Below are 21841 nucleotides of genomic sequence, written 5' to 3'. Positions count from 1 at the left end.
ACAACCTTTCTTGAGCGAGAGATAATTACAGCGCTGAAAGATACTTCAGCCACTCCTTCGATAGCTCAGTTGGTAGAGCGGAGGACTGTAGCATAAAGTCAGACATCCTTAGGTCGCTGGTTCAAATCAGGCTCGAAGGATTTTGTGCTTCGATTTCCATATCTTTCACTTTTATTCAAACAATACCTTCCATTGATTATGATCGAGACTTTGCAGTCCCTGGGTTTCAGGGATTCCTTGCATCCATCAAACAGCTCGAGTGCAAAAGTGGGGATGTAGCTCAGTGGTAGAGCGCATGTTTTGCATGTATGAGGTCCCGGGTTCAATCCCCGGCATCTCCAGGAGCCTCTGTTCCTTATCTTGGCTTTTTTCCAGAAGGCTAGCCTGCCATCATGCAGAAAGAAGAAGTTTGTCATGCAGTTGGGGTGAGAGCCCCACTTAAATAGTCAGACATTTGCTTTGGAAAAATCTTTGAACTAGGCATAGTTTGCGCATTTCAAGAAAATCGGAGAATTTTGCATTCCAAAAGAAGGAAATAAATGCCCTCTCTGAGGATCGAACTCAGGACCTTCAGATTATGAGACTGACGCGCTGCCTACTGCGCTAAGAAGGCTGTATATAGGCATCTGTACATAAGACCATGAAGATCATCCAGGTACAAGGCTGAAGGATTTTCCTGACTGACATTGTATACTGCAGAGTCGAATGGGGTGATGTGGCCGTCGGTTCAATGCAGGGTTTCCAATCATACAGTCAAATCTTGCAGAAGTGGGGATGTAGCTCAGTGGTAGAGCGCATGCTTTGCATGTATGAGGCCCCGGGTTCAATCCCCGGCATCTCCAGACTTTTGCCATGCTTACCTTGGATTTTGGGCAGAAAGCTAGGCTGGCATCATGATGAAGGAAGAGATATGTCCTCCAACCGGGAAGAGGACCCCGCTTAATCTGTCAGACGTTTGCCTTGAAAAATCCCATGAAATGGGGCTATCTCATTTTTGATGATTATAGATCAAAAGAATCCTACTTGTTGAAGACATCAAAGTGATGATTCATCTTGACAACCATAATGCTTTGATGATAGAAATCTGTCGCATCTCTCTTGATCATTGGTAAGGGTTCTTCTTCTAAACCAAAGACTCTTTACAGTAGCTTTTAGAAAAATGGAATATTTTGTTTATCTCAATCACCTTCAATCTACAGATTTTTCCGTTCTCTTTCCTTTTGAAAATGCATCCAAAATGCACGTTCTTGATGCTGGGTGCTTAGTAATGACTCCCATAACTTTCTGTCATTTCTTTCATGGTTCCGCGCAGCCATCCATTTGCCACCAATGCTGCCCAAGGTCTTTGTATCAAAGTTCCTTTCCTTTCTGTAAAATTGAAATTTGGAGCACCCCTGCTTATCCCCAAGCCAAGACAGAACATGAACTTTGGTCTGAAATCCTCCTTTGGGGTGATAAGACGTACCTTACAGTGTGCTCTAAGAACTGGTGACTTTGAGAGGGAGCTGCAGGTAATGTTCATGATTTTCATCGATCTGCTCCTGATCCCCACCCCCACAACCTTTCTTGAGCGAGAGATAATTACAGCGCTGAAAGATACTTCAGCCACTCCTTCGATAGCTCAGTTGGTAGAGCGGAGGACTGTAGCATAAAGTCAGACATCCTTAGGTCGCTGGTTCAAATCTGGCTCGAAGGATTTTGTGCTTCGATTTCCATATCTTTCACTTTTATTCAAACAATACCTTCCATTGATTATGATCGAGACTTTGCAGTCCCTGGGTTTCAGGGACTCCTTGCATCCATCAAACAGCTCGAGTGCAAAAGTGGGGATGTAGCTCAGTGGTAGAGCGCATGCTTCGCATGTATGAGGTCCCGGGTTCAATCCCCGGCATCTCCAGGAGCCTCTGTTCCTTATCTTGGCTTTTTTCCAGAAGGCTAGCCTGCCATCATGCAGAAAGAAGAAGTTTGTCATGCAGTTGGGGTGAGAGCCCCACTTAAATAGTCAGACATTTGCTTTGGAAAAATCTTTGAACTAGGCATAGTTTGCGCATTTCAAGAAAATCGGAGAATTTTGCATTCCAAAAGAAGGAAATAAATGCCCTCTCTGAGGATCGAACTCAGGACCTTCAGATTATGAGACTGACGCGCTGCCTACTGCGCTAAGAAGGCTGTATATAGGCATCTGTACATAAGACCATGAAGATCATCCAGGTACAAGGCTGAAGTTTTTTCCTGACTGACATTGTATACTGCAGAGTCAAATGGGGTGATGTGGCCGTCGGTTCAATGCAGGGTTTCCAATCATACAGTCAAATTTTGCAGAAGTGGGGATGTAGCTCAGTGGTAGAGCGCATGCTTTGCATGTATCAGGCCCCGGGTTCAATCCCCGGCATCTCCAGACTTTTGCCATGCTTACCTTGGATTTTGGGCAGAAAGCTAGGCTGGCATCATGATGAAGGAAGAGATTTGTCCTCCAACAGGGATGAGGACCCTGCTTAATCTGTCAGACGTTTGCCTTGAAAAATCCCATGAAATGGGGCTATCTCATTTTTGATGATTATAGATCAAAAGAATCCTACTTGTTGAAGACATCAAAGTGATGATTCATCTTGACAACCATAATGCTTTGATGATAGAAATCTGTCGCATCTCTCTTGATCATTGGTAAGGGTTCTTCTTCTAAACCAAAGACTCTTTACAGTAGCTTTTAGAAAAACGGAATATTTTGTTTATCTCAATCACCTTCAATCTACAGATTTTTCCGTTCTCTTTCCTTTTGAAAATGCATCCAAAATGCACGTTCTTGATGCTGGGTGCTTAGTAATGACTCCCATAACTTTCTGTCATTTCTTTCATGGTTCCGCGCAGCCATCCATTTGCCACCAATGCTGCCCAAGGTCTTTGTATCAAAGTTCCTTTCCTTTCTGTAAAATTGAAATTTGGAGCACCCCTGCTTATCCCCAAGCCAAGACAGAACATGAACTTTGGTCTGAAATCCTCCTTTGGGGTGATAAGACGTACCTTACAGTGTGCTCTAAGAACTGGTGACTTTGAGAGGGAGCTGCAGGTAATGTTCATGATTTTCATCGATCTGCTCCTGATCCCCACCCCCACAACCTTTCTTGAGCGAGAGATAATTACAGCGCTGAAAGATACTTCAGCCACTCCTTCGATAGCTCAGTTGGTAGAGCGGAGGACTGTAGCATAAAGTCAGACATCCTTAGGTCGCTGGTTCAAATCTGGCTCGAAGGATTTTGTGCTTCGATTTCCATATCTTTCACTTTTATTCAAACAATACCTTCCATTGATTATGATCGAGACTTTGCAGTCCCTGGGTTTCAGGGACTCCTTGCATCCATCAAACAGCTCGAGTGCAAAAGTGGGGATGTAGCTCAGTGGTAGAGCGCATGCTTCGCATGTATGAGGTCCCGGGTTCAATCCCCGGCATCTCCAGGAGCCTCTGTTCCTTATCTTGGCTTTTTTCCAGAAGGCTAGCCTGCCATCATGCAGAAAGAAGAAGTTTGTCATGCAGTTGGGGTGAGAGCCCCACTTAAATAGTCAGACATTTGCTTTGGAAAAATCTTTGAACTAGGCATAGTTTGCGCATTTCAAGAAAATCGGAGAATTTTGCATTCCAAAAGAAGGAAATAAATGCCCTCTCTGAGGATCGAACTCAGGACCTTCAGATTATGAGACTGACGCGCTGCCTACTGCGCTAAGAAGGCTGTATATAGGCATCTGTACATAAGACCATGAAGATCATCCAGGTACAAGGCTGAAGTTTTTTCCTGACTGACATTGTATACTGCAGAGTCAAATGGGGTGATGTGGCCGTCGGTTCAATGCAGGGTTTCCAATCATACAGTCAAATCTTGCAGAAGTGGGGATGTAGCTCAGTGGTAGAGCGCATGCTTTGCATGTATGAGGCCCCGGGTTCAATCCCCGGCATCTCCAGACTTTTGCCATGCTTACCTTGGATTTTGGGCAGAAAGCTAGGCTGGCATCATGATGAAGGAAGAGATATGTCCTCCAACCGGGATGAGGACCCCGCTTAATCTGTCAGACGTTTGCCTTGAAAAATCCCATGAAATGGGGCTATCTCATTTTTGATGATTATAGATCAAAAGAATCCTACTTGTTGAAGACATCAAAGTGATGATTCATCTTGACAACCATAATGCTTTGATGATAGAAATCTGTCGCATCTCTCTTGATCATTGGTAAGGGTTCTTCTTCTAAACCAAAGACTCTTTACAGTAGCTTTTAGAAAAACTGAATATTTTGTTTATCTCAATCACCTTCAATCTACAGATTTTTCCGTTCTCTTTCCTTTTGAAAATGCATCCAAAATGCACGTTCTTGATGCTGGGTGCTTAGTAATGACTCCCATAACTTTCTGTCATTTCTTTCATGGTTCCGCGCAGCCATCCATTTGCCACCAATGCTGCCCAAGGTCTTTGTATCAAAGTTCCTTTCCTTTCTGTAAAATTGAAATTTGGAGCACCCCTGCTTATCCCCAAGCCAAGACAGAACATGAACTTTGGTCTGAAATCCTCCTTTGGGGTGATAAGACGTACCTTACAGTGTGCTCTAAGAACTGGTGACTTTGAGAGGGAGCTGCAGGTAATGTTAATGATTTTCATCGATCTGCTCCTGATCCCCACCCCCACAACCTTTCTTGAGCGAGAGATAATTACAGCGCTGAAAGATACTTCAGCCACTCCTTCGATAGCTCAGTTGGTAGAGCGGAGGACTGTAGCATAAAGTCAGACATCCTTAGGTCGCTGGTTCAAATCAGGCTCGAAGGATTTTGTGCTTCGATTTCCATATCTTTCACTTTTATTCAAACAATACCTTCCATTGATTATGATCGAGACTTTGCAGTCCCTGGGTTTCAGGGATTCCTTGCATCCATCAAACAGCTCGAGTGCAAAAGTGGGGATGTAGCTCAGTGGTAGAGCGCATGTTTTGCATGTATGAGGTCCCGGGTTCAATCCCCGGCATCTCCAGGAGCCTCTGTTCCTTATCTTGGCTTTTTTCCAGAAGGCTAGCCTGCCATCATGCAGAAAGAAGAAGTTTGTCATGCAGTTGGGGTGAGAGCCCCACTTAAATAGTCAGACATTTGCTTTGGAAAAATCTTTGAACTAGGCATAGTTTGCGCATTTCAAGAAAATCGGAGAATTTTGCATTCCAAAAGAAGGAAATAAATGCCCTCTCTGAGGATCGAACTCAGGACCTTCAGATTATGAGACTGACGCGCTGCCTACTGCGCTAAGAAGGCTGTATATAGGCATCTGTACATAAGACCATGAAGATCATCCAGGTACAAGGCTGAAGGATTTTCCTGACTGACATTGTATACTGCAGAGTCGAATGGGGTGATGTGGCCGTCGGTTCAATGCAGGGTTTCCAATCATACAGTCAAATCTTGCAGAAGTGGGGATGTAGCTCAGTGGTAGAGCGCATGCTTTGCATGTATGAGGCCCCGGGTTCAATCCCCGGCATCTCCAGACTTTTGCCATGCTTACCTTGGATTTTGGGCAGAAAGCTAGGCTGGCATCATGATGAAGGAAGAGATATGTCCTCCAACCGGGAAGAGGACCCCGCTTAATCTGTCAGACGTTTGCCTTGAAAAATCCCATGAAATGGGGCTATCTCATTTTTGATGATTATAGATCAAAAGAATCCTACTTGTTGAAGACATCAAAGTGATGATTCATCTTGACAACCATAATGCTTTGATGATAGAAATCTGTCGCATCTCTCTTGATCATTGGTAAGGGTTCTTCTTCTAAACCAAAGACTCTTTACAGTAGCTTTTAGAAAAATGGAATATTTTGTTTATCTCAATCACCTTCAATCTACAGATTTTTCCGTTCTCTTTCCTTTTGAAAATGCATCCAAAATGCACGTTCTTGATGCTGGGTGCTTAGTAATGACTCCCATAACTTTCTGTCATTTCTTTCATGGTTCCGCGCAGCCATCCATTTGCCACCAATGCTGCCCAAGGTCTTTGTATCAAAGTTCCTTTCCTTTCTGTAAAATTGAAATTTGGAGCACCCCTGCTTATCCCCAAGCCAAGACAGAACATGAACTTTGGTCTGAAATCCTCCTTTGGGGTGATAAGACGTACCTTACAGTGTGCTCTAAGAACTGGTGACTTTGAGAGGGAGCTGCAGGTAATGTTCATGATTTTCATCGATCTGCTCCTGATCCCCACCCCCACAACCTTTCTTGAGCGAGAGATAATTACAGCGCTGAAAGATACTTCAGCCACTCCTTCGATAGCTCAGTTGGTAGAGCGGAGGACTGTAGCATAAAGTCAGACATCCTTAGGTCGCTGGTTCAAATCTGGCTCGAAGGATTTTGTGCTTCGATTTCCATATCTTTCACTTTTATTCAAACAATACCTTCCATTGATTATGATCGAGACTTTGCAGTCCCTGGGTTTCAGGGACTCCTTGCATCCATCAAACAGCTCGAGTGCAAAAGTGGGGATGTAGCTCAGTGGTAGAGCGCATGCTTCGCATGTATGAGGTCCCGGGTTCAATCCCCGGCATCTCCAGGAGCCTCTGTTCCTTATCTTGGCTTTTTTCCAGAAGGCTAGCCTGCCATCATGCAGAAAGAAGAAGTTTGTCATGCAGTTGGGGTGAGAGCCCCACTTAAATAGTCAGACATTTGCTTTGGAAAAATCTTTGAACTAGGCATAGTTTGCGCATTTCAAGAAAATCGGAGAATTTTGCATTCCAAAAGAAGGAAATAAATGCCCTCTCTGAGGATCGAACTCAGGACCTTCAGATTATGAGACTGACGCGCTGCCTACTGCGCTAAGAAGGCTGTATATAGGCATCTGTACATAAGACCATGAAGATCATCCAGGTACAAGGCTGAAGGATTTTCCTGACTGACATTGTATACTGCAGAGTCGAATGGGGTGATGTGGCCGTCGGTTCAATGCAGGGTTTCCAATCATACAGTCAAATCTTGCAGAAGTGGGGATGTAGCTCAGTGGTAGAGCGCATGCTTTGCATGTATGAGGCCCCGGGTTCAATCCCCGGCATCTCCAGACTTTTGCCATGCTTACCTTGGATTTTGGGCAGAAAGCTAGGCTGGCATCATGATGAAGGAAGAGATATGTCCTCCAACCGGGAAGAGGACCCCGCTTAATCTGTCAGACGTTTGCCTTGAAAAATCCCATGAAATGGGGCTATCTCATTTTTGATGATTATAGATCAAAAGAATCCTACTTGTTGAAGACATCAAAGTGATGATTCATCTTGACAACCATAATGCTTTGATGATAGAAATCTGTCGCATCTCTCTTGATCATTGGTAAGGGTTCTTCTTCTAAACCAAAGACTCTTTACAGTAGCTTTTAGAAAAATGGAATATTTTGTTTATCTCAATCACCTTCAATCTACAGATTTTTCCGTTCTCTTTCCTTTTGAAAATGCATCCAAAATGCACGTTCTTGATGCTGGGTGCTTAGTAATGACTCCCATAACTTTCTGTCATTTCTTTCATGGTTCCGCGCAGCCATCCATTTGCCACCAATGCTGCCCAAGGTCTTTGTATCAAAGTTCCTTTCCTTTCTGTAAAATTGAAATTTGGAGCACCCCTGCTTATCCCCAAGCCAAGACAGAACATGAACTTTGGTCTGAAATCCTCCTTTGGGGTGATAAGACGTACCTTACAGTGTGCTCTAAGAACTGGTGACTTTGAGAGGGAGCTGCAGGTAATGTTCATGATTTTCATCGATCTGCTCCTGATCCCCACCCCCACAACCTTTCTTGAGCGAGAGATAATTACAGCGCTGAAAGATACTTCAGCCACTCCTTCGATAGCTCAGTTGGTAGAGCGGAGGACTGTAGCATAAAGTCAGACATCCTTAGGTCGCTGGTTCAAATCTGGCTCGAAGGATTTTGTGCTTCGATTTCCATATCTTTCACTTTTATTCAAACAATACCTTCCATTGATTATGATCGAGACTTTGCAGTCCCTGGGTTTCAGGGACTCCTTGCATCCATCAAACAGCTCGAGTGCAAAAGTGGGGATGTAGCTCAGTGGTAGAGCGCATGCTTCGCATGTATGAGGTCCCGGGTTCAATCCCCGGCATCTCCAGGAGCCTCTGTTCCTTATCTTGGCTTTTTTCCAGAAGGCTAGCCTGCCATCATGCAGAAAGAAGAAGTTTGTCATGCAGTTGGGGTGAGAGCCCCACTTAAATAGTCAGACATTTGCTTTGGAAAAATCTTTGAACTAGGCATAGTTTGCGCATTTCAAGAAAATCGGAGAATTTTGCATTCCAAAAGAAGGAAATAAATGCCCTCTCTGAGGATCGAACTCAGGACCTTCAGATTATGAGACTGACGCGCTGCCTACTGCGCTAAGAAGGCTGTATATAGGCATCTGTACATAAGACCATGAAGATCATCCAGGTACAAGGCTGAAGTTTTTTCCTGACTGACATTGTATACTGCAGAGTCAAATGGGGTGATGTGGCCGTCGGTTCAATGCAGGGTTTCCAATCATACAGTCAAATTTTGCAGAAGTGGGGATGTAGCTCAGTGGTAGAGCGCATGCTTTGCATGTATCAGGCCCCGGGTTCAATCCCCGGCATCTCCAGACTTTTGCCATGCTTACCTTGGATTTTGGGCAGAAAGCTAGGCTGGCATCATGATGAAGGAAGAGATTTGTCCTCCAACAGGGATGAGGACCCTGCTTAATCTGTCAGACGTTTGCCTTGAAAAATCCCATGAAATGGGGCTATCTCATTTTTGATGATTATAGATCAAAAGAATCCTACTTGTTGAAGACATCAAAGTGATGATTCATCTTGACAACCATAATGCTTTGATGATAGAAATCTGTCGCATCTCTCTTGATCATTGGTAAGGGTTCTTCTTCTAAACCAAAGACTCTTTACAGTAGCTTTTAGAAAAACGGAATATTTTGTTTATCTCAATCACCTTCAATCTACAGATTTTTCCGTTCTCTTTCCTTTTGAAAATGCATCCAAAATGCACGTTCTTGATGCTGGGTGCTTAGTAATGACTCCCATAACTTTCTGTCATTTCTTTCATGGTTCCGCGCAGCCATCCATTTGCCACCAATGCTGCCCAAGGTCTTTGTATCAAAGTTCCTTTCCTTTCTGTAAAATTGAAATTTGGAGCACCCCTGCTTATCCCCAAGCCAAGACAGAACATGAACTTTGGTCTGAAATCCTCCTTTGGGGTGATAAGACGTACCTTACAGTGTGCTCTAAGAACTGGTGACTTTGAGAGGGAGCTGCAGGTAATGTTCATGATTTTCATCGATCTGCTCCTGATCCCCACCCCCACAACCTTTCTTGAGCGAGAGATAATTACAGCGCTGAAAGATACTTCAGCCACTCCTTCGATAGCTCAGTTGGTAGAGCGGAGGACTGTAGCATAAAGTCAGACATCCTTAGGTCGCTGGTTCAAATCTGGCTCGAAGGATTTTGTGCTTCGATTTCCATATCTTTCACTTTTATTCAAACAATACCTTCCATTGATTATGATCGAGACTTTGCAGTCCCTGGGTTTCAGGGACTCCTTGCATCCATCAAACAGCTCGAGTGCAAAAGTGGGGATGTAGCTCAGTGGTAGAGCGCATGCTTCGCATGTATGAGGTCCCGGGTTCAATCCCCGGCATCTCCAGGAGCCTCTGTTCCTTATCTTGGCTTTTTTCCAGAAGGCTAGCCTGCCATCATGCAGAAAGAAGAAGTTTGTCATGCAGTTGGGGTGAGAGCCCCACTTAAATAGTCAGACATTTGCTTTGGAAAAATCTTTGAACTAGGCATAGTTTGCGCATTTCAAGAAAATCGGAGAATTTTGCATTCCAAAAGAAGGAAATAAATGCCCTCTCTGAGGATCGAACTCAGGACCTTCAGATTATGAGACTGACGCGCTGCCTACTGCGCTAAGAAGGCTGTATATAGGCATCTGTACATAAGACCATGAAGATCATCCAGGTACAAGGCTGAAGGATTTTCCTGACTGACATTGTATACTGCAGAGTCGAATGGGGTGATGTGGCCGTCGGTTCAATGCAGGGTTTCCAATCATACAGTCAAATCTTGCAGAAGTGGGGATGTAGCTCAGTGGTAGAGCGCATGCTTTGCATGTATGAGGCCCCGGGTTCAATCCCCGGCATCTCCAGACTTTTGCCATGCTTACCTTGGATTTTGGGCAGAAAGCTAGGCTGGCATCATGATGAAGGAAGAGATATGTCCTCCAACCGGGAAGAGGACCCCGCTTAATCTGTCAGACGTTTGCCTTGAAAAATCCCATGAAATGGGGCTATCTCATTTTTGATGATTATAGATCAAAAGAATCCTACTTGTTGAAGACATCAAAGTGATGATTCATCTTGACAACCATAATGCTTTGATGATAGAAATCTGTCGCATCTCTCTTGATCATTGGTAAGGGTTCTTCTTCTAAACCAAAGACTCTTTACAGTAGCTTTTAGAAAAATGGAATATTTTGTTTATCTCAATCACCTTCAATCTACAGATTTTTCCGTTCTCTTTCCTTTTGAAAATGCATCCAAAATGCACGTTCTTGATGCTGGGTGCTTAGTAATGACTCCCATAACTTTCTGTCATTTCTTTCATGGTTCCGCGCAGCCATCCATTTGCCACCAATGCTGCCCAAGGTCTTTGTATCAAAGTTCCTTTCCTTTCTGTAAAATTGAAATTTGGAGCACCCCTGCTTATCCCCAAGCCAAGACAGAACATGAACTTTGGTCTGAAATCCTCCTTTGGGGTGATAAGACGTACCTTACAGTGTGCTCTAAGAACTGGTGACTTTGAGAGGGAGCTGCAGGTAATGTTCATGATTTTCATCGATCTGCTCCTGATCCCCACCCCCACAACCTTTCTTGAGCGAGAGATAATTACAGCGCTGAAAGATACTTCAGCCACTCCTTCGATAGCTCAGTTGGTAGAGCGGAGGACTGTAGCATAAAGTCAGACATCCTTAGGTCGCTGGTTCAAATCTGGCTCGAAGGATTTTGTGCTTCGATTTCCATATCTTTCACTTTTATTCAAACAATACCTTCCATTGATTATGATCGAGACTTTGCAGTCCCTGGGTTTCAGGGACTCCTTGCATCCATCAAACAGCTCGAGTGCAAAAGTGGGGATGTAGCTCAGTGGTAGAGCGCATGCTTCGCATGTATGAGGTCCCGGGTTCAATCCCCGGCATCTCCAGGAGCCTCTGTTCCTTATCTTGGCTTTTTTCCAGAAGGCTAGCCTGCCATCATGCAGAAAGAAGAAGTTTGTCATGCAGTTGGGGTGAGAGCCCCACTTAAATAGTCAGACATTTGCTTTGGAAAAATCTTTGAACTAGGCATAGTTTGCGCATTTCAAGAAAATCGGAGAATTTTGCATTCCAAAAGAAGGAAATAAATGCCCTCTCTGAGGATCGAACTCAGGACCTTCAGATTATGAGACTGACGCGCTGCCTACTGCGCTAAGAAGGCTGTATATAGGCATCTGTACATAAGACCATGAAGATCATCCAGGTACAAGGCTGAAGTTTTTTCCTGACTGACATTGTATACTGCAGAGTCAAATGGGGTGATGTGGCCGTCGGTTCAATGCAGGGTTTCCAATCATACAGTCAAATTTTGCAGAAGTGGGGATGTAGCTCAGTGGTAGAGCGCATGCTTTGCATGTATCAGGCCCCGGGTTCAATCCCCGGCATCTCCAGACTTTTGCCATGCTTACCTTGGATTTTGGGCAGAAAGCTAGGCTGGCATCATGATGAAGGAAGAGATTTGTCCTCCAACAGGGATGAGGACCCTGCTTAATCTGTCAGACGTTTGCCTTGAAAAATCCCATGAAATGGGGCTATCTCATTTTTGATGATTATAGATCAAAAGAATCCTACTTGTTGAAGACATCAAAGTGATGATTCATCTTGACAACCATAATGCTTTGATGATAGAAATCTGTCGCATCTCTCTTGATCATTGGTAAGGGTTCTTCTTCTAAACCAAAGACTCTTTACAGTAGCTTTTAGAAAAACGGAATATTTTGTTTATCTCAATCACCTTCAATCTACAGATTTTTCCGTTCTCTTTCCTTTTGAAAATGCATCCAAAATGCACGTTCTTGATGCTGGGTGCTTAGTAATGACTCCCATAACTTTCTGTCATTTCTTTCATGGTTCCGCGCAGCCATCCATTTGCCACCAATGCTGCCCAAGGTCTTTGTATCAAAGTTCCTTTCCTTTCTGTAAAATTGAAATTTGGAGCACCCCTGCTTATCCCCAAGCCAAGACAGAACATGAACTTTGGTCTGAAATCCTCCTTTGGGGTGATAAGACGTACCTTACAGTGTGCTCTAAGAACTGGTGACTTTGAGAGGGAGCTGCAGGTAATGTTCATGATTTTCATCGATCTGCTCCTGATCCCCACCCCCACAACCTTTCTTGAGCGAGAGATAATTACAGCGCTGAAAGATACTTCAGCCACTCCTTCGATAGCTCAGTTGGTAGAGCGGAGGACTGTAGCATAAAGTCAGACATCCTTAGGTCGCTGGTTCAAATCTGGCTCGAAGGATTTTGTGCTTCGATTTCCATATCTTTCACTTTTATTCAAACAATACCTTCCATTGATTATGATCGAGACTTTGCAGTCCCTGGGTTTCAGGGACTCCTTGCATCCATCAAACAGCTCGAGTGCAAAAGTGGGGATGTAGCTCAGTGGTAGAGCGCATGCTTCGCATGTATGAGGTCCCGGGTTCAATCCCCGGCATCTCCAGGAGCCTCTGTTCCTTATCTTGGCTTTTTTCCAGAAGGCTAGCCTGCCATCATGCAGAAAGAAGAAGTTTGTCATGCAGTTGGGGTGAGAGCCCCACTTAAATAGTCAGACATTTGCTTTGGAAAAATCTTTGAACTAGGCATAGTTTGCGCATTTCAAGAAAATCGGAGAATTTTGCATTCCAAAAGAAGGAAATAAATGCCCTCTCTGAGGATCGAACTCAGGACCTTCAGATTATGAGACTGACGCGCTGCCTACTGCGCTAAGAAGGCTGTATATAGGCATCTGTACATAAGACCATGAAGATCATCCAGGTACAAGGCTGAAGTTTTTTCCTGACTGACATTGTATACTGCAGAGTCAAATGGGGTGATGTGGCCGTCGGTTCAATGCAGGGTTTCCAATCATACAGTCAAATCTTGCAGAAGTGGGGATGTAGCTCAGTGGTAGAGCGCATGCTTTGCATGTATGAGGCCCCGGGTTCAATCCCCGGCATCTCCAGACTTTTGCCATGCTTACCTTGGATTTTGGGCAGAAAGCTAGGCTGGCATCATGATGAAGGAAGAGATATGTCCTCCAACCGGGATGAGGACCCCGCTTAATCTGTCAGACGTTTGCCTTGAAAAATCCCATGAAATGGGGCTATCTCATTTTTGATGATTATAGATCAAAAGAATCCTACTTGTTGAAGACATCAAAGTGATGATTCATCTTGACAACCATAATGCTTTGATGATAGAAATCTGTCGCATCTCTCTTGATCATTGGTAAGGGTTCTTCTTCTAAACCAAAGACTCTTTACAGTAGCTTTTAGAAAAACTGAATATTTTGTTTATCTCAATCACCTTCAATCTACAGATTTTTCCGTTCTCTTTCCTTTTGAAAATGCATCCAAAATGCACGTTCTTGATGCTGGGTGCTTAGTAATGACTCCCATAACTTTCTGTCATTTCTTTCATGGTTCCGCGCAGCCATCCATTTGCCACCAATGCTGCCCAAGGTCTTTGTATCAAAGTTCCTTTCCTTTCTGTAAAATTGAAATTTGGAGCACCCCTGCTTATCCCCAAGCCAAGACAGAACATGAACTTTGGTCTGAAATCCTCCTTTGGGGTGATAAGACGTACCTTACAGTGTGCTCTAAGAACTGGTGACTTTGAGAGGGAGCTGCAGGTAATGTTAATGATTTTCATCGATCTGCTCCTGATCCCCACCCCCACAACCTTTCTTGAGCGAGAGATAATTACAGCGCTGAAAGATACTTCAGCCACTCCTTCGATAGCTCAGTTGGTAGAGCGGAGGACTGTAGCATAAAGTCAGACATCCTTAGGTCGCTGGTTCAAATCAGGCTCGAAGGATTTTGTGCTTCGATTTCCATATCTTTCACTTTTATTCAAACAATACCTTCCATTGATTATGATCGAGACTTTGCAGTCCCTGGGTTTCAGGGATTCCTTGCATCCATCAAACAGCTCGAGTGCAAAAGTGGGGATGTAGCTCAGTGGTAGAGCGCATGTTTTGCATGTATGAGGTCCCGGGTTCAATCCCCGGCATCTCCAGGAGCCTCTGTTCCTTATCTTGGCTTTTTTCCAGAAGGCTAGCCTGCCATCATGCAGAAAGAAGAAGTTTGTCATGCAGTTGGGGTGAGAGCCCCACTTAAATAGTCAGACATTTGCTTTGGAAAAATCTTTGAACTAGGCATAGTTTGCGCATTTCAAGAAAATCGGAGAATTTTGCATTCCAAAAGAAGGAAATAAATGCCCTCTCTGAGGATCGAACTCAGGACCTTCAGATTATGAGACTGACGCGCTGCCTACTGCGCTAAGAAGGCTGTATATAGGCATCTGTACATAAGACCATGAAGATCATCCAGGTACAAGGCTGAAGGATTTTCCTGACTGACATTGTATACTGCAGAGTCGAATGGGGTGATGTGGCCGTCGGTTCAATGCAGGGTTTCCAATCATACAGTCAAATCTTGCAGAAGTGGGGATGTAGCTCAGTGGTAGAGCGCATGCTTTGCATGTATGAGGCCCCGGGTTCAATCCCCGGCATCTCCAGACTTTTGCCATGCTTACCTTGGATTTTGGGCAGAAAGCTAGGCTGGCATCATGATGAAGGAAGAGATATGTCCTCCAACCGGGAAGAGGACCCCGCTTAATCTGTCAGACGTTTGCCTTGAAAAATCCCATGAAATGGGGCTATCTCATTTTTGATGATTATAGATCAAAAGAATCCTACTTGTTGAAGACATCAAAGTGATGATTCATCTTGACAACCATAATGCTTTGATGATAGAAATCTGTCGCATCTCTCTTGATCATTGGTAAGGGTTCTTCTTCTAAACCAAAGACTCTTTACAGTAGCTTTTAGAAAAATGGAATATTTTGTTTATCTCAATCACCTTCAATCTACAGATTTTTCCGTTCTCTTTCCTTTTGAAAATGCATCCAAAATGCACGTTCTTGATGCTGGGTGCTTAGTAATGACTCCCATAACTTTCTGTCATTTCTTTCATGGTTCCGCGCAGCCATCCATTTGCCACCAATGCTGCCCAAGGTCTTTGTATCAAAGTTCCTTTCCTTTCTGTAAAATTGAAATTTGGAGCACCCCTGCTTATCCCCAAGCCAAGACAGAACATGAACTTTGGTCTGAAATCCTCCTTTGGGGTGATAAGACGTACCTTACAGTGTGCTCTAAGAACTGGTGACTTTGAGAGGGAGCTGCAGGTAATGTTCATGATTTTCATCGATCTGCTCCTGATCCCCACCCCCACAACCTTTCTTGAGCGAGAGATAATTACAGCGCTGAAAGATACTTCAGCCACTCCTTCGATAGCTCAGTTGGTAGAGCGGAGGACTGTAGCATAAAGTCAGACATCCTTAGGTCGCTGGTTCAAATCTGGCTCGAAGGATTTTGTGCTTCGATTTCCATATCTTTCACTTTTATTCAAACAATACCTTCCATTGATTATGATCGAGACTTTGCAGTCCCTGGGTTTCAGGGACTCCTTGCATCCATCAAACAGCTCGAGTGCAAAAGTGGGGATGTAGCTCAGTGGTAGAGCGCATGCTTCGCATGTATGAGGTCCCGGGTTCAATCCCCGGCATCTCCAGGAGCCTCTGTTCCTTATCTTGGCTTTTTTCCAGAAGGCTAGCCTGCCATCATGCAGAAAGAAGAAGTTTGTCATGCAGTTGGGGTGAGAGCCCCACTTAAATAGTCAGACATTTGCTTTGGAAAAATCTTTGAACTAGGCATAGTTTGCGCATTTCAAGAAAATCGGAGAATTTTGCATTCCAAAAGAAGGAAATAAATGCCCTCTCTGAGGATCGAACTCAGGACCTTCAGATTATGAGACTGACGCGCTGCCTACTGCGCTAAGAAGGCTGTATATAGGCATCTGTACATAAGACCATGAAGATCATCCAGGTACAAGGCTGAAGTTTTTTCCTGACTGACATTGTATACTGCAGAGTCAAATGGGGTGATGTGGCCGTCGGTTCAATGCAGGGTTTCCAATCATACAGTCAAATTTTGCAGAAGTGGGGATGTAGCTCAGTGGTAGAGCGCATGCTTTGCATGTATCAGGCCCCGGGTTCAATCCCCGGCATCTCCAGACTTTTGCCATGCTTACCTTGGATTTTGGGCAGAAAGCTAGGCTGGCATCATGATGAAGGAAGAGATTTGTCCTCCAACAGGGATGAGGACCCTGCTTAATCTGTCAGACGTTTGCCTTGAAAAATCCCATGAAATGGGGCTATCTCATTTTTGATGATTATAGATCAAAAGAATCCTACTTGTTGAAGACATCAAAGTGATGATTCATCTTGACAACCATAATGCTTTGATGATAGAAATCTGTCGCATCTCTCTTGATCATTGGTAAGGGTTCTTCTTCTAAACCAAAGACTCTTTACAGTAGCTTTTAGAAAAACGGAATATTTTGTTTATCTCAATCACCTTCAATCTACAGATTTTTCCGTTCTCTTTCCTTTTGAAAATGCATCCAAAATGCACGTTCTTGATGCTGGGTGCTTAGTAATGACTCCCATAACTTTCTGTCATTTCTTTCATGGTTCCGCGCAGCCATCCATTTGCCACCAATGCTGCCCAAGGTCTTTGTATCAAAGTTCCTTTCCTTTCTGTAAAATTGAAATTTGGAGCACCCCTGCTTATCCCCAAGCCAAGACAGAACATGAACTTTGGTCTGAAATCCTCCTTTGGGGTGATAAGACGTACCTTACAGTGTGCTCTAAGAACTGGTGACTTTGAGAGGGAGCTGCAGGTAATGTTCATGATTTTCATCGATCTGCTCCTGATCCCCACCCCCACAACCTTTCTTGAGCGAGAGATAATTACAGCGCTGAAAGATACTTCAGCCACTCCTTCGATAGCTCAGTTGGTAGAGCGGAGGACTGTAGCATAAAGTCAGACATCCTTAGGTCGCTGATTCAAATCTGGCTCGAAGGATTTTGTGCTTCGATTTCCATATCTTTCACTTTTATTCAAACAATACCTTCCATTGATTATGATCGAGACTTTGCAGTCCCTGGGTTTCAGGGACTCCTTGCATCCATCAAACAGCTCGAGTGCAAAAGTGGGGATGTAGCTCAGTGGTAGAGCGCATGCTTCGCATGTATGAGGTCCCGGGTTCAATCCCCGGCATCTCCAGGAGCCTCTGTTCCTTATCTTGGCTTTTTTCCAGAAGGCTAGCCTGCCATCATGCAGAAAGAAGAAGTTTGTCATGCAGTTGGGGTGAGAGCCCCACTTAAATAGTCAGACATTTGCTTTGGAAAAATCTTTGAACTAGGCATAGTTTGCGCATTTCAAGAAAATCGGAGAATTTTGCATTCCAAAAGAAGGAAATAAATGCCCTCTCTGAGGATCGAACTCAGGACCTTCAGATTATGAGACTGACGCGCTGCCTACTGCGCTAAGAAGGCTGTATATAGGCATCTGTACATAAGACCATGAAGATCATCCAGGTACAAGGCTGAAGGATTTTCCTGACTGACATTGTATACTGCAGAGTCGAATGGGGTGATGTGGCCGTCGGTTCAATGCAGGGTTTCCAATCATACAGTCAAATCTTGCAGAAGTGGGGATGTAGCTCAGTGGTAGAGCGCATGCTTTGCATGTATGAGGCCCCGGGTTCAATCCCCGGCATCTCCAGACTTTTGCCATGCTTACCTTGGATTTTGGGCAGAAAGCTAGGCTGGCATCATGATGAAGGAAGAGATATGTCCTCCAACCGGGAAGAGGACCCCGCTTAATCTGTCAGACGTTTGCCTTGAAAAATCCCATGAAATGGGGCTATCTCATTTTTGATGATTATAGATCAAAAGAATCCTACTTGTTGAAGACATCAAAGTGATGATTCATCTTGACAACCATAATGCTTTGATGATAGAAATCTGTCGCATCTCTCTTGATCATTGGTAAGGGTTCTTCTTCTAAACCAAAGACTCTTTACAGTAGCTTTTAGAAAAATGGAATATTTTGTTTATCTCAATCACCTTCAATCTACAGATTTTTCCGTTCTCTTTCCTTTTGAAAATGCATCCAAAATGCACGTTCTTGATGCTGGGTGCTTAGTAATGACTCCCATAACTTTCTGTCATTTCTTTCATGGTTCCGCGCAGCCATCCATTTGCCACCAATGCTGCCCAAGGTCTTTGTATCAAAGTTCCTTTCCTTTCTGTAAAATTGAAATTTGGAGCACCCCTGCTTATCCCCAAGCCAAGACAGAACATGAACTTTGGTCTGAAATCCTCCTTTGGGGTGATAAGACGTACCTTACAGTGTGCTCTAAGAACTGGTGACTTTGAGAGGGAGCTGCAGGTAATGTTCATGATTTTCATCGATCTGCTCCTGATCCCCACCCCCACAACCTTTCTTGAGCGAGAGATAATTACAGCGCTGAAAGATACTTCAGCCACTCCTTCGATAGCTCAGTTGGTAGAGCGGAGGACTGTAGCATAAAGTCAGACATCCTTAGGTCGCTGGTTCAAATCTGGCTCGAAGGATTTTGTGCTTCGATTTCCATATCTTTCACTTTTATTCAAACAATACCTTCCATTGATTATGATCGAGACTTTGCAGTCCCTGGGTTTCAGGGACTCCTTGCATCCATCAAACAGCTCGAGTGCAAAAGTGGGGATGTAGCTCAGTGGTAGAGCGCATGCTTCGCATGTATGAGGTCCCGGGTTCAATCCCCGGCATCTCCAGGAGCCTCTGTTCCTTATCTTGGCTTTTTTCCAGAAGGCTAGCCTGCCATCATGCAGAAAGAAGAAGTTTGTCATGCAGTTGGGGTGAGAGCCCCACTTAAATAGTCAGACATTTGCTTTGGAAAAATCTTTGAACTAGGCATAGTTTGCGCATTTCAAGAAAATCGGAGAATTTTGCATTCCAAAAGAAGGAAATAAATGCCCTCTCTGAGGATCGAACTCAGGACCTTCAGATTATGAGACTGACGCGCTGCCTACTGCGCTAAGAAGGCTGTATATAGGCATCTGTACATAAGACCATGAAGATCATCCAGGTACAAGGCTGAAGTTTTTTCCTGACTGACATTGTATACTGCAGAGTCAAATGGGGTGATGTGGCCGTCGGTTCAATGCAGGGTTTCCAATCATACAGTCAAATTTTGCAGAAGTGGGGATGTAGCTCAGTGGTAGAGCGCATGCTTTGCATGTATCAGGCCCCGGGTTCAATCCCCGGCATCTCCAGACTTTTGCCATGCTTACCTTGGATTTTGGGCAGAAAGCTAGGCTGGCATCATGATGAAGGAAGAGATTTGTCCTCCAACAGGGATGAGGACCCTGCTTAATCTGTCAGACGTTTGCCTTGAAAAATCCCATGAAATGGGGCTATCTCATTTTTGATGATTATAGATCAAAAGAATCCTACTTGTTGAAGACATCAAAGTGATGATTCATCTTGACAACCATAATGCTTTGATGATAGAAATCTGTCGCATCTCTCTTGATCATTGGTAAGGGTTCTTCTTCTAAACCAAAGACTCTTTACAGTAGCTTTTAGAAAAACGGAATATTTTGTTTATCTCAATCACCTTCAATCTACAGATTTTTCCGTTCTCTTTCCTTTTGAAAATGCATCCAAAATGCACGTTCTTGATGCTGGGTGCTTAGTAATGACTCCCATAACTTTCTGTCATTTCTTTCATGGTTCCGCGCAGCCATCCATTTGCCACCAATGCTGCCCAAGGTCTTTGTATCAAAGTTCCTTTCCTTTCTGTAAAATTGAAATTTGGAGCACCCCTGCTTATCCCCAAGCCAAGACAGAACATGAACTTTGGTCTGAAATCCTCCTTTGGGGTGATAAGACGTACCTTACAGTGTGCTCTAAGAACTGGTGACTTTGAGAGGGAGCTGCAGGTAATGTTCATGATTTTCATCGATCTGCTCCTGATCCCCACCCCCACAACCTTTCTTGAGCGAGAGATAATTACAGCGCTGAAAGATACTTCAGCCACTCCTTCGATAGCTCAGTTGGTAGAGCGGAGGACTGTAGCATAAAGTCAGACATCCTTAGGTCGCTGGTTCAAATCTGGCTCGAAGGATTTTGTGCTTCGATTTCCATATCTTTCACTTTTATTCAAACAATACCTTCCATTGATTATGATCGAGACTTTGCAGTCCCTGGGTTTCAGGGACTCCTTGCATCCATCAAACAGCTCGAGTGCAAAAGTGGGGATGTAGCTCAGTGGTAGAGCGCATGCTTCGCATGTATGAGGTCCCGGGTTCAATCCCCGGCATCTCCAGGAGCCTCTGTTCCTTATCTTGGCTTTTTTCCAGAAGGCTAGCCTGCCATCATGCAGAAAGAAGAAGTTTGTCATGCAGTTGGGGTGAGAGCCCCACTTAAATAGTCAGACATTTGCTTTGGAAAAATCTTTGAACTAGGCATAGTTTGCGCATTTCAAGAAAATCGGAGAATTTTGCATTCCAAAAGAAGGAAATAAATGCCCTCTCTGAGGATCGAACTCAGGACCTTCAGATTATGAGACTGACGCGCTGCCTACTGCGCTAAGAAGGCTGTATATAGGCATCTGTACATAAGACCATGAAGATCATCCAGGTACAAGGCTGAAGGATTTTCCTGACTGACATTGTATACTGCAGAGTCGAATGGGGTGATGTGGCCGTCGGTTCAATGCAGGGTTTCCAATCATACAGTCAAACCTTGCAGAAGTGGGGATGTAGCTCAGTGGTAGAGCGCATGCTTTGCATGTATGAGGCCCCGGGTTCAATCCCCGGCATCTCCAGACTTTTGCCATGCTTACCTTGGATTTTGGGCCGAAAGCTAGGCTGGCATCATGATGAAGGAAGAGATATGTCCTCCAACCGGGATGAGGACCCCGCTTAATCTGTCAGACGTTTGCCTTGAAAAATCCCATGAAATGGGGCTATCTCATTTTTGATGATTATAGATCAAAAGAATCCTACTTGTTGAAGACATCAAAGTGATGATTCATCTTGACAACCATAATGCTTTGATGATAGAAATCTGTCGCATCTCTCTTGATCATTGGTAAGGGTTCTTCTTCTAAACCAAAGACTCTTTACAGTAGCTTTTAGAAAAACGGAATATTTTGTTTATCTCAATCACCTTCAATCTACAGATTTTTCCGTTCTCTTTCCTTTTGAAAATGCATCCAAAATGCACGTTCTTGATGCTGGGTGCTTAGTAATGACTCCCATAACTTTCTGTCATTTCTTTCATGGTTCCGCGCAGCCATCCATTTGCCACCAATGCTGCCCAAGGTCTTTGTATCAAAGTTCCTTTCCTTTCTGTAAAATTGAAATTTGGAGCACCCCTGCTTATCCCCAAGCCAAGACAGAACATGAACTTTGGTCTGAAATCCTCCTTTGGGGTGATAAGACGTACCTTACAGTGTGCTCTAAGAACTGGTGACTTTGAGAGGGAGCTGCAGGTAATGTTCATGATTTTCATCGATCTGCTCCTGATCCCCACCCCCACAACCTTTCTTGAGCGAGAGATAATTACAGCGCTGAAAGATACTTCAGCCACTCCT

The 21841-nt window shown here is 44.1% G+C and overlaps 25 non-coding genes across 25 annotated transcripts; 11 read left to right on the top strand and 14 right to left on the bottom strand.

The window, feature by feature from the left end:
- Positions 1-540: 540 nt before the first annotated feature.
- TRNAM-CAU (transfer RNA methionine (anticodon CAU)) lies at positions 541-613 on the bottom strand. Its single transcript has one exon. It is a non-coding gene; the product is annotated as a tRNA-Met (tRNA).
- Positions 614-1825: 1212 nt separating this feature from the next.
- Positions 1826-1897, top strand: TRNAA-CGC (transfer RNA alanine (anticodon CGC)). Its single transcript has one exon. It is a non-coding gene; the product is annotated as a tRNA-Ala (tRNA).
- A 199-nt stretch (positions 1898-2096) lies between these two features.
- TRNAM-CAU (transfer RNA methionine (anticodon CAU)) lies at positions 2097-2169 on the bottom strand. The gene has a single exon. It is a non-coding gene; the product is annotated as a tRNA-Met (tRNA).
- Positions 2170-3381: 1212 nt separating this feature from the next.
- TRNAA-CGC (transfer RNA alanine (anticodon CGC)) lies at positions 3382-3453 on the top strand. Its single transcript has one exon. It is a non-coding gene; the product is annotated as a tRNA-Ala (tRNA).
- A 199-nt stretch (positions 3454-3652) lies between these two features.
- On the bottom strand, positions 3653-3725 carry TRNAM-CAU (transfer RNA methionine (anticodon CAU)). Its single transcript has one exon. It is a non-coding gene; the product is annotated as a tRNA-Met (tRNA).
- Positions 3726-5208: 1483 nt separating this feature from the next.
- On the bottom strand, positions 5209-5281 carry TRNAM-CAU (transfer RNA methionine (anticodon CAU)). Its single transcript has one exon. It is a non-coding gene; the product is annotated as a tRNA-Met (tRNA).
- Positions 5282-6493: 1212 nt separating this feature from the next.
- TRNAA-CGC (transfer RNA alanine (anticodon CGC)) lies at positions 6494-6565 on the top strand. The gene has a single exon. It is a non-coding gene; the product is annotated as a tRNA-Ala (tRNA).
- A 199-nt stretch (positions 6566-6764) lies between these two features.
- TRNAM-CAU (transfer RNA methionine (anticodon CAU)) lies at positions 6765-6837 on the bottom strand. Its single transcript has one exon. It is a non-coding gene; the product is annotated as a tRNA-Met (tRNA).
- Positions 6838-8049: 1212 nt separating this feature from the next.
- TRNAA-CGC (transfer RNA alanine (anticodon CGC)) lies at positions 8050-8121 on the top strand. Its single transcript has one exon. It is a non-coding gene; the product is annotated as a tRNA-Ala (tRNA).
- Positions 8122-8320: 199 nt separating this feature from the next.
- TRNAM-CAU (transfer RNA methionine (anticodon CAU)) lies at positions 8321-8393 on the bottom strand. Its single transcript has one exon. It is a non-coding gene; the product is annotated as a tRNA-Met (tRNA).
- Positions 8394-9605: 1212 nt separating this feature from the next.
- Positions 9606-9677, top strand: TRNAA-CGC (transfer RNA alanine (anticodon CGC)). The gene has a single exon. It is a non-coding gene; the product is annotated as a tRNA-Ala (tRNA).
- Positions 9678-9876: 199 nt separating this feature from the next.
- TRNAM-CAU (transfer RNA methionine (anticodon CAU)) lies at positions 9877-9949 on the bottom strand. The gene has a single exon. It is a non-coding gene; the product is annotated as a tRNA-Met (tRNA).
- Positions 9950-11161: 1212 nt separating this feature from the next.
- TRNAA-CGC (transfer RNA alanine (anticodon CGC)) lies at positions 11162-11233 on the top strand. The gene has a single exon. It is a non-coding gene; the product is annotated as a tRNA-Ala (tRNA).
- A 199-nt stretch (positions 11234-11432) lies between these two features.
- On the bottom strand, positions 11433-11505 carry TRNAM-CAU (transfer RNA methionine (anticodon CAU)). Its single transcript has one exon. It is a non-coding gene; the product is annotated as a tRNA-Met (tRNA).
- A 1212-nt stretch (positions 11506-12717) lies between these two features.
- On the top strand, positions 12718-12789 carry TRNAA-CGC (transfer RNA alanine (anticodon CGC)). The gene has a single exon. It is a non-coding gene; the product is annotated as a tRNA-Ala (tRNA).
- A 199-nt stretch (positions 12790-12988) lies between these two features.
- Positions 12989-13061, bottom strand: TRNAM-CAU (transfer RNA methionine (anticodon CAU)). The gene has a single exon. It is a non-coding gene; the product is annotated as a tRNA-Met (tRNA).
- Positions 13062-14544: 1483 nt separating this feature from the next.
- Positions 14545-14617, bottom strand: TRNAM-CAU (transfer RNA methionine (anticodon CAU)). The gene has a single exon. It is a non-coding gene; the product is annotated as a tRNA-Met (tRNA).
- A 1212-nt stretch (positions 14618-15829) lies between these two features.
- TRNAA-CGC (transfer RNA alanine (anticodon CGC)) lies at positions 15830-15901 on the top strand. The gene has a single exon. It is a non-coding gene; the product is annotated as a tRNA-Ala (tRNA).
- A 199-nt stretch (positions 15902-16100) lies between these two features.
- Positions 16101-16173, bottom strand: TRNAM-CAU (transfer RNA methionine (anticodon CAU)). The gene has a single exon. It is a non-coding gene; the product is annotated as a tRNA-Met (tRNA).
- A 1212-nt stretch (positions 16174-17385) lies between these two features.
- TRNAA-CGC (transfer RNA alanine (anticodon CGC)) lies at positions 17386-17457 on the top strand. Its single transcript has one exon. It is a non-coding gene; the product is annotated as a tRNA-Ala (tRNA).
- Positions 17458-17656: 199 nt separating this feature from the next.
- TRNAM-CAU (transfer RNA methionine (anticodon CAU)) lies at positions 17657-17729 on the bottom strand. Its single transcript has one exon. It is a non-coding gene; the product is annotated as a tRNA-Met (tRNA).
- Positions 17730-18941: 1212 nt separating this feature from the next.
- On the top strand, positions 18942-19013 carry TRNAA-CGC (transfer RNA alanine (anticodon CGC)). Its single transcript has one exon. It is a non-coding gene; the product is annotated as a tRNA-Ala (tRNA).
- Positions 19014-19212: 199 nt separating this feature from the next.
- TRNAM-CAU (transfer RNA methionine (anticodon CAU)) lies at positions 19213-19285 on the bottom strand. Its single transcript has one exon. It is a non-coding gene; the product is annotated as a tRNA-Met (tRNA).
- Positions 19286-20497: 1212 nt separating this feature from the next.
- TRNAA-CGC (transfer RNA alanine (anticodon CGC)) lies at positions 20498-20569 on the top strand. Its single transcript has one exon. It is a non-coding gene; the product is annotated as a tRNA-Ala (tRNA).
- A 199-nt stretch (positions 20570-20768) lies between these two features.
- On the bottom strand, positions 20769-20841 carry TRNAM-CAU (transfer RNA methionine (anticodon CAU)). The gene has a single exon. It is a non-coding gene; the product is annotated as a tRNA-Met (tRNA).
- Between the last annotated feature and the right edge of the window lie 1000 nt (positions 20842-21841).

This window comes from Triturus cristatus, chromosome 4_1, assembly GCF_964204655.1.
Source record: "Triturus cristatus chromosome 4_1, aTriCri1.1, whole genome shotgun sequence".
Lineage (NCBI taxonomy): Eukaryota > Metazoa > Chordata > Amphibia > Caudata > Salamandridae > Triturus > Triturus cristatus.
This window is presented reverse-complemented; position numbering and strand designations above follow the sequence as displayed.